We start from the raw sequence: 13780 nt of genomic DNA on the forward strand, positions 1-13780 counted from the left end.
TTCTTACAATATTTACAATACTTTTAAGGATTAAAAAAAAACAAACATTTTATTTACACAAAACTTTTTAATGTAAGAAATAAAACGAACGTATTTACACAAAATATATTTAAATAAATGGGTGTCTTTCTGAGTGCGTTTTTTTTTAATATATTTACAGAACTTTTTAATAAAACTAATAATAATATACATAAATGGTAAATTTTTACGACGTGCCCCAGTGTATTATAAACACCCCAACCTCCCTATGTTAAGAACGGCTTTCAGAATAAACAAACCCAACCTCAAAAGCTGTTCTTAACAGGGGGAGGTTGGGGGAAGGAGAGGTTGAAATCCGTTCTTAACATAGGAGGATAGGGGTGTTTATACTATGCTGGGGCAGGTTTTAAAATAATACTAAATAAATAAATAAGCCTACGTTATAACTGAGAATTTTGGATAATGTCAATTAAAAAATACATAATTAAAAAAAAAATAAATAACCAAACTTTTTAATGGTAGAAACAAATATCTTTCTTTGTGCGTTTTTAATACAATTCAATATTTATTTAAAGTGCGATGTATGTAGGTGGTCAGTGAAGGAGAAATCCTTCTAGACCGAAGCAATTTTTTTTTGCATAATAAAATCACAAGTATAAGCAACTGAGATTTAAAAAATATATTTTATTCACATATTTTTTATAACTTTTATATTTATAAAGATGAAGTGTGGTATTACAAGATACAAATTTTTTTATAATTTTCATTTTTATTAAAAAAAAAAAATAAAAAAAAAAGCTTGCTATTTGCTTATTTCTCCACAAGGGCAAATCTAATACAAGTTTAGCGTCCGAAATTCTCAGTTTCTACTGTTTTGTAATTAATATAAAGTGTTCCAAGATAAATTTGACACATTGCCGGCCGGCTGAAGAAGATAATAGTTCCGTATTTGTGCGCGCACGTGCTTAACCGCAGTAGTCGTCGAAACAAAAGAGAAAGAAAAGACAAAGTCCCTAGTGTGTTGATGTGGAGGAGTACGAGTTGTATTGATATATGTTCTTTAACATGACAAAGAATGTTCATTTCAGGGTATCGCATGTGGAAACAAATAGTAGTTAGAAGAGAAGGTTGTTTGTACTCACGTTAGATCTGAGGACCAAAGCCCCCTGGCGATGTTTGCTGTTGGGCAGATGAGCTAGAAAAAGGGTTAATGGTTTCCAGTTTTGCCTTTTTACGATCACGAATATTGCATGTGTGTAAACCACGGATGTACACGGAACCAAAATGTTGCTTGTACAATCACTTAATATTTCTAGCGAGTCGCTACAGCCTTATTCAAAAGTCCCATAAGGAAAGTAGTCCGTTGTTATTAATTCTTATAGAAAATGTACGGAATGGGTGCGTGTGTGCATAAATGTCATTTTGGAGTGCCCGCGTGGCATGTGTAATTATGGTTTGGACAGATTTGAAAACGACGATGAGATGAAAACGAGAGGCATGTTCTCGTGTCACGTTGGACTGAGAAGAGAGGAAGAAAGAAGGAAAAAAAAGAAGAAAGAATTTTGTTGCGTTTAAATACTTTTTGAACCGGCTCAAGTACAAGATTGCTGCTGCTGGTATTTGGTTTTTGGAAAAGCGTTAAAAGACAATCTTCTAAATGTTCTCATTGGTTGCTTGTGTCACATGGTATTGTCTTCAACTACGTCCACCAGAAATAGGTTCATTTTACTTTTGTTGTGAGAAAAGCGTATAGGCGTATTTGAAATTATGTCGTTGCTGGAAGAACTTTTTTTTTTGTACAAATGCGTGGGAAAATTAAAATTAATAAACGTTTGTTTATTTGCATGCAAGCGTGTGTGTGAGTGAGTGACAGCACAAACTACATTCTGTACTGTTTAAATTTTGGTGGGTTAATCCTTGTATACAGGCCTTTTCAAATATTCCAGCCTGTTTACTGTATTCATACGAGGGAGCATAACATAGTTCCTTTTCGTTTATGTCTGCAGTGGTTGCATCACATCATCATGTTCATACACATGGGTGTTTCCGGGCATTTATTCCGGCTAAGCATAGCAGTTGCTAATTTCAGTGACACCTTTTCAAGAGACCGTCTCACCATTAAATATTGTGAGAAATTCCATATACAACCGCCATCTTTCATTTAGGCCAGCCATACAGCTCTAGTAGCTGGTCTGTGATTGGTTTAAATTTGAATGTGTCAGGTGATTTGACTTGGCGCCTTTTTTGTATTCATGCGTTTATTTTCCAGTCTAAGAAAAACACGGGATCGGGATAGACTCAAACCACAGCGGTTCTCTCACTAGGGAGCCTAGACAATTCCTTCATGGACACAAAACAGTCGATGAACAAAGGACACATCTCTACAAGCAGAGACAACTTATATTGCTGAATCAATTAAAATCAAGGATGACATTCAAGAAACTGTTCGTCATTTTTATTGTCCAAATATTGGATCTTATCTCTTTCTTCTTGAGTCCCAAGGGGTTCACATTATGCCTGATTATAGGCGCCATCATCCCCGCCGTGTTCACCATGGACATTCATGGATCCTTCCAAAGGAACAACAAACTAACATTCCGACAGTAGGAATTCAAACTAAAGGCTCGATGCGTATGAGAGCCAATCGGGCCACCGTTTTGCAAAAGGACGATACCAGAACGAAAGAACTTTCATTGTTGTTATTTGTGAATAAATTTTGAGTTTGGCTGCAACTGCAGAACTAAATTAAATACTGTTAGAACTCACCCCATAAATGTTACCATGACATTTTTGTACTGCGCTGATATAACGTTATTTCAAAAACCACTCTCATTATGTTTTGTAACTATTCTGTGCTTCCACCAAACAAGTTTAAAAAAAAGAAAGGATCTCATGAAATTTGAATTTAACCTGAAAAACTATTTTAATATAGCATCTGATTTTTACTCATTTGCGGCAGAAAAAATACATGCGTACCGTATTTTGTTGTACATGTCGCGGTTTCAAATCATCGCCTCCATTTTTTTCTCTTTCTTTCTTTCTTCGCCCCCCCCCGCTTCTTCTCTTATCGGCTAAACACAAGTGAAACGTTCGCCAAACACGAGTGAAACATTCATCAAACACGAATGAAATGTTTGCCAAACACGAGTGAAACATTCTCCAAACACGAGTGCATTCACCACTCACGCGTGAAATGTTCGACAAAAACACAAGTGAAACATGCGGCTAAGCACGAGTGAAACGCACGAACATATATCAACAAAACACCAACAAAACAGGCCATTTAATTTTTACCCTTTAGACGAAATTAATTTAAATGCAATCAACAAACTCCGAATCTATTCTTGAGTGCATAAATTTCGTTCAAGAATTAAATGGAGTCGTTTGTTTGTTTTTGTGGGGACCAACCTCACTAATATTACGCTGGCAAAATGAATACAGCTCATTCTGACCAAGTCGGGGCAACTCGCCCAGAGAGCAATGACTGATGCTACCAGTCACATTGTCCGAACCCACCAGCAGCAGGAGCAGCCATTCTGAGCAGCAGTTCAAACAGTCCTTATCAGGGCTAATAAGTTTTTCACAAATGCGATTCACCACTGCTTGCTTCTTGAGACCCACCGGCAGCGAACTTCATTTCCAGTCTCCAGTGCTCCCGGCTCGCTCCAGTGCCTCCAGATCACTCCTGCAGCTTTCCAGCCCTTGGTGTCTCCTGCGCCTCACCTGCCACCTTGCTCGCACTTGGCTCCCTGCTGGTCGTACATTCATAACACTGATCCCTCCGTTCTCAGTGTTGTCCGTTCTCAGGGTCGTACGTTCCTTAACACTTATCCCTCCGTTCTCAGTGTTGCACGTTCCTTAACACTGACCCCACCATCTCAGTGTTCACCATCAGTTCCAGACCGCCTTGACGTCCAGCTGATCATTCCAGACCCAGTGAACAACCCTAAACCACGCTATGCCGAGAGTACCTTAGCCCTCAGTGACGTGCTTCCAGGCGACCAGCAACCAGATCCAACGATTAATTTTTTTTGCTTTTAACCAAACAACCCGTGTCTGTCATTCTTCTTTGCCTTTTTGCTGTTTACCTTGTTAGTTGTTGGGTCGATTGATTGTCCCTGGACGACTGGCCCCGCAACAGGTGGTGACCCCGACGTGATTTTTGACATGGGCAAACAGCTGGCAGAGAAGATGGCGGAAGGCACCGAAGAACCTGAAATCAACTCATCACATTTCCTCATCCAACTTCCGCCATATAATCCAGTGAACACCAGGAGTTGGTTTATTCAACTTGAGGCGATATTCGCATCTAGGAGAGTCAAATGCCAGGACACCAAATATGCCTCGTTGGTACAGGCTCTACTTTCAACTCTCGTGAAAGAAGTGGAGGACATCCTAATGAACATACCCGAACATCTCCCGTACACCCACCTCAAAGATGCCATCCTCAAGCGGACAGGCCGCTCAGATGAAGATCTCATCAGAGACCTATTCTCTCATGTGTCTCTGGGCAACAGGACTCCAGCCCAGCTCTTACGGGTTATGAAGAGTCGACTCGGAAACAACACCATGGCCGAGCCTATCCTCCGAGACCTATGGATGGATCGGTTGCCCTCAAACATCACCCAAGTCCTGGTTCCTACAAAAACTCTCCTGGAAGTGTTGGTCGATTCGGCAGACGAGGTTTATTCCCGGAGCCACGAAAGAGTCAACCAAGTAGACAACAGCCACGAACGAGTGGATAACACCCACGAAAGGACTCACCGAAGAGACCACCAAGGCGACAGCAGCCCACAAAATCCTGCACGGCGTTTTGAAGAGATGGCTCAGATGAGAGCTGAAACTCGCCTTACTCCAGAGGCGACGGAGCCCAAATGCCCATGGGCGTGGTCAAAGCCCAGCCCCACGCACATGTTATAGACGCCGTACCCGCAGTTTGAGTCAGAGACGGAGCTATAACCCTAACGAATGCTGGTACCACCAACATTTCGGGGACCAAGCCCACATGTGTCAACTTCCCTGCACGCACCAAAGGACACAGGGAAACGAATAAACCAGCAGGCAACGGCGACGACCCCTGCTGGTACACACATGCACAGTCGTCTTTTTTATGTGTGGGACCATAACAACGGCCTAAGATTCTTAGTTGACACCGGCGCAGCCATCAGCGTTGTACCACCCACCAACAAGTCAACCCCAAGACCCGCCCCATTTCAACTTCGGGCAGCAAACGGTTCCATTATAGAAACCTATGGGAACCAAGAATTAACACTAAACATTAACCTCAGGCGTGACTTCAAGTGGTCCTTCACCATAGCAAATGTCAAAACTCCCTTGCTCGGTGCTGATTTCCTGGCACACTACAACTTGACTGTCCACATGAAAACGAGGACCCTATCCGACAACACCATGTCTCTCAAGGTTACAGGGACCCCATCAAGCTGGAACTCAACCGGGATTAGCGTAGCAACACAACACGACCCACGCTATGCGGAAATCCTGCACTGGTACAAGGACATCACTCAGCCTATTAAGCCTACCGACATGGGAGAACATCAGACCCAGCACCACATAAAGACCACTGGACAACCCGCATTCGCACAGCCACGACGACTCCCTCCACACAAGTTGACATATGCCAAGAAGGCTTTCGAAGAGATGTTGGTGGACAACACCATCCGTCCCTCAGACAGTCCATATGCATCGCCACTACATTTGGTACCCAAACCTGATGGGGAGTTCAGAGTCTGCGTGGACTACCGAAAACTAAATGTATCCACAGTGCCCGACCGGTATCCAGTTCCACACATACACGACTTTGCATCAGACCAGCAGGGGGCTCGTATCTTTTCAAAGATCGACCTGACCAAGGCATATTACCAGGTACCAGTTGCCCTGGAGGACATTCATAAGACAGCTGTTACAACCCCTTTCGGACTGTTCGAATTCCTAAAATTGCCCTTCGAACTACATAACGCAGCCCAGACTTTCCCAAGTTTTTCGTGGTCTGCCATACGTCTACGCCTACATAGACGACATCTTGGTGGCCAGCAGAGATGTGGATGCCCATGCAAAACACCTGGAAGAAGTGTTTCACCGTCTGAAACACTACGGGCTCCGAATCAACCCAGACAAGTGCGAATTTGGAGCAGAGCACATAGACTTCCTTGGACACCATACCGATGCTAGTGGGATCACTCCACTTCCGGCTAAAATAGAGGCGATATAGGATTTTTCCATGCCGACATCCATAAAACAACTATGACGTTTCTTGGGCATGGTAAACTTTTACCGCAGATTTATTCCCGAATGTTCAAGCCTCCTCACCCCCCTCTAACAAATATCCTCCAGAGAAAAAACAAATCCATCACTCTGGACGGGGACTAAGAGAAGGCTTTTAATGCAGCAAAAACTGTTTTAGCTAACTTCACAAAGTTGGCACACCTGAACGAGGACACCCGGACGCACATATACCTCACTACAGATGCATCAGATACTGGAATGGGAGCTGTCGTGGAACAGGAGAGTGAAGACCAACGCAAACCTATAGCCTTTTTCTCCGCTAAACATTCACCAGCTCAGTCGAGATATAGCACCTTCTCTAAAGAGCTTCTAGCAATCTACCTCGCTATCAAGCACTTCCGCCACCTACTCGAGGGCCACAGTTTTACTGTTTTAACCGACCACAAACCCCTGACAACTTCTCTGTCTAACAACTCGGACAAATATTCTGCTGTGAGATCAGGAACCTGGACTACATCTCCCAGTTTACCTCCAACATTCAATATGTCAAAGATAAGAATAACACTGTTGCTGATGCTTTGTCCAGATTCAATCTCAACGCTATGGAAAACAGCCCGCTCAGCCAGGACCTGATAGCAGAGGCACAGGATTCCGATGCAACGCTCCCAGATGTGTTGGCAAACAGATTCCTGCAGTTAAAGGAATTCTCAGCCCCCTTCAGTAGCAGAACCATATACTGTGACACCAAACTGAGCCATCCCAGGCCTTATATACCTCCAGCACTCCGGAGGCAGATCTTCAACCATCTCCATGGAATGTCACACCCCAGCAAACGGGCCACAGGAAAACTTCTCGCCGACCGCTTTGTGTGGCCTAACATGAACTCTGACATCCGTAATTTGGTGTCAACATGTCTTGAGTGCCAAAAATGCAAGGTATACAGACATACAAAATCTCCACCAGGCACATTCAGCAATCCCGATGCTCGCTTCAGTCACATCCATATCAACATAGTCGGACCTCTTCCAATGTGCCAGAATTACCAGTACCTCCTCACTGTTGTGGACCGTTTCTCCAGGTGGCCAGTGGCAGTCCTCATCAGAGACACCTCGGCTAACACAGTAGCAAAGGCCGTCCTTCAAGAGCGGATTGCAGTATTTGGTGTGCCCGGCATCATCACCACAGAACGTGGTGCAGTTTCAATCCCTACTCTTCCAGGAGTTCACCCAACTACTTGGCGTCAAGCACATTAACACTACAGCATATCATCCTTGCGCCAACGGCCTCGTGGAAAGATTCCACCGGACACTGAAGGCTTCTCTGACCACAAGACACCCCACCAAAAACTGGGTGGACGAGCTACCTTTGATTCTCTTGTCAATCCGAAACTCACTGAAAGAAGACCTAGGTTTTTCCCCAGCAGAAGTAGTCTTCGGCACGGCACTTTCTCTACCCGGCCAATACTTTGAGGACACCACGCCCAACCTTATTTCTGCAAGCCCCTTCACTCAAGAGCTACGCCATAAAATTTCCCAACTCCAGTATTCACCACCCAGGCAACCATCATAACCGACCGTCCACGTCCCTCACCAGCTGAATATATCTTTGTACGAAATGATGCAGTAAAGAGCCCACTAACACCAACATACCAGGGTCCATTCAAAGTCTTGCAGCGTACCGAGAAATACCTGACCATCAACCGAGGAAATCGGACTGACACCATTTCCATCGACAGGGTTAAACCAGCTTTCCTGGAAACGGCATCACAAGGGATGGAACACGTCTTAACTCACCCAGACGCCAGACCAACCCCAACAACACAATCGCAGCCAGCCCGCCAAGAGACAGACCAAACTCCAGAAGTGCCCATCCCTTCAACTAGACACACCCGTCGTAGAAGGGTTACCTACCCAAGCAAATACAAAATGTATATCTATTATTAATTGATAAAGATCAATTATCCAGGGAGAGAGCCTTATCGCAGTTTTAAATCACCGCCTCCATTTTTTTCTCCTTTTTTCTTCCCCCCCTCCTGGCTAAACACAAGTGAAACATTTGCCAAACACGAGTGAAACATTCGCCAAACACGAGTGCATTCACCAAACACGATTGAAATGTTTGCCAAACACGAGTGCATTCACCACCCACACGTGAAATGTTCGACAAAAACACAAGTGAAACATGCGGCTAAGCACGAGTGAAACGCACGAACATATATCAACAAAACACCAACAAAACAGGTGATTTAATTTTTACCCTTTAGACAAAATTAATTTAGATGGAATCAACAAACTCCGAACTTACTCTTGAGTGCATAAATTTCGTTCAAGAATTAAATGGCGTCGTTTGTTTGTTTTTGTAGGGACCAACCTCACTAATATTACGCCGGCAAAATGAATACAGCTCATTCTGGCCAAGTCGGGGTAACTCGCCCAGGGAGCAACGACTGACGCTATCAGTTACGTTGTCCGAACCCACCAGCAGCAGGAGCAGCCATTCTGAGCAGCAGTTCAAACAGTCCTTATCAGGGCTAATAAGTTTTTCACAAATGCGATTCACCACTGCTTGCTTCTTGAGACCCACCGGCAGCGAACTTCACTTCAAGTCTCCAGTGCTCCCGGCTCACTCCAGCGCCTCCAGACCACTCCTGCAGCTTTCCAGCACTTGGTGTCTCCTGCAGCCTCGCCTGCCACCTTGCTCACACTTTGCTCCCTGCCGGTCGTCCATTCTTTAACACTGATCCCTCCGTTCTCAGTGTTGTCCGTTCTCAGGGTCGTCCATTCCTTAACACTGATCCCTCCATTCTCAGTGTTGTCCGTTCTCAGGGTCGTCCGTTCCTTAACACTGATCCCTCCGTTCTCAGTGTTGTCCGTTCTCAGGGTCATACGTTCCTTAACACTGATCCCTCCGTTCTCAGTGTTGTCCGTTCTCAGGGTCGTCCATTCCTTAACACTGATCCCTCCATTCTCAGTGTTGTCCTTTCAGTGTCGTCTGTTCTTTAACACTGATCCCTCCATTCTCAGTGTTGTCCTTTCAGTGTCGTCCATTCCTTAACACTGATCCCTCCATTCTCAGTGTTGTCCATTCTCAGGGTCGTCCGTTCCTTAACACTGATCCCTCCGTTCTCAGTGTTGTCCGTTCTCAGGGTCGTCCGTTCCTTAACACTGATCCCTCCGTTCTCAGTGTTGTCCGTTCTCAGGGTCGTACGTTCCTTAACACTGATCCCTCCCCTCCGTTCTCAGTGTTGTCCGTTCCTTAACACTGATCCCTCCCCTCCGTTCTCAGTGTTGCACATTCCTTAACACTGACCCCTCCATCTCAGTGTCCACCATCCATTCTGGACCGCCTTGACGTCCAGCTGCTGATCATTCCAGACCCAGTGAACAACCCTAAACCACGCTACGTCGAGAGTACCTGTTCCCGACCTTAGCCTCCAGTGACGTGCGGCCTTCCAGGTGACCAACAACCAGATCCAATGATTAAATTTTTTTTGCTTCCCTTAAAAAAATAAAAGGCGAACCCTCGTCTTTAACCAAGCCACCCGAGTCTGTCATTCTTCTTTGCCTTTTTGCTGTTTACCATTTGCCTGTGTCTACCTTGTTAGTTGTTGGGTCGATTGTCCCCGGACGACTGGCCCCGCAACATACTTTTCATTGTAAGTCATTAAAAAATGTCAGTCTGTAATTTTTTCCACCCAAAAAGTGCTATAATGTATTTTTTGAAAAGTTGAAACTTCTATATTCCAGAAAAAAAAAAAATTAAATACCCCACCTCCCCAACTTTGTGTGCTTTCCTTTTCTTGCTTTATTTCTTATTTCTTTTTCATCTAATTTTAAATTTCCTGCGGAAGATTTGTACACGAGAAGGCTGTTTGCTTGGTGAAGCAATCGTTTGTGCTACAGCGCGCGTAGCGTTAACGGAAGCTGTAAAATGGCGGAAAGTAGTTTGTGGGTTCAGGGGTTAATACCATGCAAACGGTAAATTTACACCAGGTTTGACTATCAGATTCGTTGTTAGCGACTTCGATTAGCCCTAAAAATAAAAAAAAAAAATTAGAGTGGTCGTAGGTTTGTCAGAAATTTTGTGAAAAATATTGAATAATTCCACCCCATCTTTCCAAGCTTATAACTCCTCAAAAAATGTAATTCCAGCCCTAATTTTTTTTTTCAATTAAAGGAGCAAGGACCAAGGTTTCATTAAAAATAAATAAATAAATAAAAAACGTGTTTTTTAAAAAAAAAAAAAAAAGGTTTTAAACTTCGGACCTTAAGGTAAATTTCTAAAAAAAAATACTTTTTTTTTTTGTTTTAAATTTGAATATATTATTATGGATCTTTTATCTTCAATTTGTGATATATAACACTTTGGTGAGTAAATTAATAATTTACTTTTTAATAGACATTTCAAAATGGGAGGCGTGAATTAATTCGACCCCCTGTCTTTCCAAGCTTATAACTACTCGAAAAATGTAATTCAAACCCTATTTTGTTTTTTTTTTGTTTTTTTCAATTAAAGGAGCAAGGACCAAGGTTTCATTTAAAAAAAAATAAATAAAACAACGTGGTTTTTAAAAAATAAAAAGATTTTAAACTCTCGGACTTTACAGGTAAATTTCTAAAAAACACTACTTTTTTTGTTGTATTAAATTTGAATATATTATTTATTGATCTTTTATCTTCAATTTGTGATACATAAAACTTTGGTGAGTCAATTAATTTACTTTTTAATAGACATTTCAAAATGAGGGGGGGCATTAATTTAAAAAAAAAAAACGTTTGTCTAAAATATTATATTCGGTGTATTGGAAAGAGCATAAAATTTCACATTGACCCTGAAAATATCGTAAAAATTGAATCAATAGAAAAATTTTGATAGATTTTTAAAGTTTAAAAATTAAAAAATACTGAGCTCGTAAAATTCGGGTTTGTATTACTTATACAACACATAGATTCGAAAAAGTTGTCAAAAAACAAGTTTACTTTTCTACCAAACTGGATATATTTTTTGTATTTTTATTGGTATTATTATACAAACACCGTGACAGGGTTAGGGTTTAGGGTTAGGGGTTAGGGTTAGGGTTAGGGTTAATTCACTGTCACGGTGTTTGTATAGTTTCACCTTTTTATTCAATGTCATGTTTATTCAGCTCGAAAAACATGCAGTGTTTATTTCATTACTGTTTTTTTTAAAATAAAAAATATATATTTCTATTACTTTTAAAGCAACTTTAATAGTTTATTTTGGAAGTATAATCCATAAAGAAACTAAACAACCCACTTTTAAAAGAGAAATTACGAGTTTTTTTTATATTTTATTGGTAGTTTCGTGTTAGGGGTGTCAAAAATTCCTACAAAAATTCTGATACACCTCGCTGTTCTGTTGTAGCGTATCTGAATATTTACCGTATTTCATAGTTTTCACTGGTCGCCATGTTTGTTTTCGCATGCGCGCATTCAATTCTGTTTTTGTGTGTGTTAACGGCCTTAAAAATATCAGGAAATAATTAGTAATCCCCTCCTTGCAACCAAACTCGAAAAAAATGTTACGTGGTCAAGAAGTGAGTGTTCATTTTACCTTAAATTTATATTTAAAAAGTTAAAGTGATCATCCAATCTATTAACATCTTTCATTCTTAAACGAATACATACCTCATACAGACTTTTCTGTATTTTCTTTACTTTTTGTCGTCATAAGTGCCAATTTGAATAAGCACATCTATTTCCCTGAAAATGATTAAGGTGATTGAAATAGAACCCAACCAATAAATAACATTGGCCTTCGGGATAAGATCAAAGGCAGTCTATCAACTAGACGGGCTGGGAGGGTCCTACTAATCGAATGCGGTATTATGGCGAAAGATACCAGCTGGGAGAAACTTTTGATTTTGTTTAGTTCTTCTGGAGTGACAAGGATGACCAACGACCCCCCCCCCCATTTGAGTTGGCAATGTGTGTGCTTAAGTTTTTTGTTCATTTTTGATTTTCAATGTATTTTAACATGAATAAAGGATTTAATATCTCAAAGTGTAGTATCTGTTCTTCAGATGCTGCACTTCAATTTCTTGTTTTCTGTCAGTAGAGGAGAAATCCTTCACGACTGAGACAATTTTTATTTTTGTTCCTTTTCTCATCGTTAAAAAACGACCCTGGTGTCTAACTCTGTCCCGTGGGGAGGCATTATAGGAAATAGGAACCAATAAATAACATAATGGCGGAAGAAAAAAAAACATAAATGAAGTAAACGTGGTTAGTGTACTTACATTGTATGTGTGTAACAAAAGATCTTATCGGATTATTCACCCTAATATAACACTGTTATAATAACAGCCATTAACAAGAGGTCACGTACTGTGGGAAATCCGTCTCTCCTTACCGCTCCTCCCTGCTCCTTCTCCTCCAAAAAAAGGAGCCACATGATGGAACATGTCGTCATTTCCCGGTAAGAGCGTCCCAGGGTAGCAGTAATAACACCCCCCCTCTTCTTGAAAGCATGATCTGCAAAACAATGCCGAAGTAGTCCCGTCGGCATTCCCCAGTAGGGGCGTCTCAGGTGGCTTAGAATGACGATTATTTTGATCCAGTGGAGTCATTTTTTTTTTTTTTTACTCTCTCGAATTGTTGCATTGTCGCTTCTGTTTTTCGGGCTAATATAATGTTAAAACATTTTTTTTTTTTTTTCGCTTTTCTTCTTAATAAAAATGTTACAAAATTTTCAAAATTAAACTTTCCCGGGTTTCTTTCTTCTTTCTTTCTTTGTTAAAATTTACGCGGTTAGAAGTTTGAAATTTAAGATACTATTTTTTATTTTTTTAGCGACAAAACATGTATTTCCAAAATAAAATAAATGAGCCTTTCTTATTTTTTGGCAATGTAACAAAAATGACGCCGAACGGTTCTTATTACACGTGTTTTTAACTGCATTTATTTATTTATTTATTAGTAGCAAGAGCTTAAAAAACGTGGAAAATATTACTCAACGCTAATGTAAATTCGCGTAAAAACATTTCGATCTTTAATGTTTATATCTCTAGAAAGGTTCGGTTACTTAGCCTTAATATTTATCCTATTTTCAAAAGTAATAAAAGGATTTCATATCGAAAATAATTTATAATTTGAAACTTTTCCTTATGACAAACATTGACAATTATAACCCTCTCTATCGTAGATTTCATACATTAGACTTCAACACGGCCTTATTTGCTGTGTGGGGAATTAGCTCAGATGGTAGAGCGCTCGCTTAGCATGCGAGAGGTACGGGGATCGATGCCCCGATTCTCCAATACATAAATTTTTATTGAAAGAAATATTTATGAATTAATTATTTTTAATTTTAATTATCTCGTCGACAATGATCCGTTTCAATTAATTTAATATATATATATATATATATATATATATATATATATATATATTAATATTATATATTAATTTTATATATATATATATATATATGTATATATATGTATATATATATATATATATATTTTTATATATATATATATATATATATATATATATATATATATATATATATATATATATATATATATATATATATA

At 40.5% G+C, this 13780-nt stretch overlaps 1 non-coding gene across 1 annotated transcript; it reads left to right on the forward strand.

The window, feature by feature from the left end:
* Window positions 1-13427: 13427 nt before the first annotated feature.
* Trnaa-agc (transfer RNA alanine (anticodon AGC)) lies at window positions 13428-13500 on the forward strand. The gene has a single exon. It is a non-coding gene; the product is annotated as a tRNA-Ala (tRNA).
* The last annotated feature ends 280 nt before the right edge of the window (window positions 13501-13780 follow it).

This window comes from Euprymna scolopes, chromosome 1 (genome assembly GCF_053919585.1).
Source record: "Euprymna scolopes isolate OS-2025 chromosome 1, ASM5391958v1, whole genome shotgun sequence".
NCBI classification, from domain to species: Eukaryota; Metazoa; Mollusca; class Cephalopoda; order Sepiida; family Sepiolidae; genus Euprymna; species Euprymna scolopes.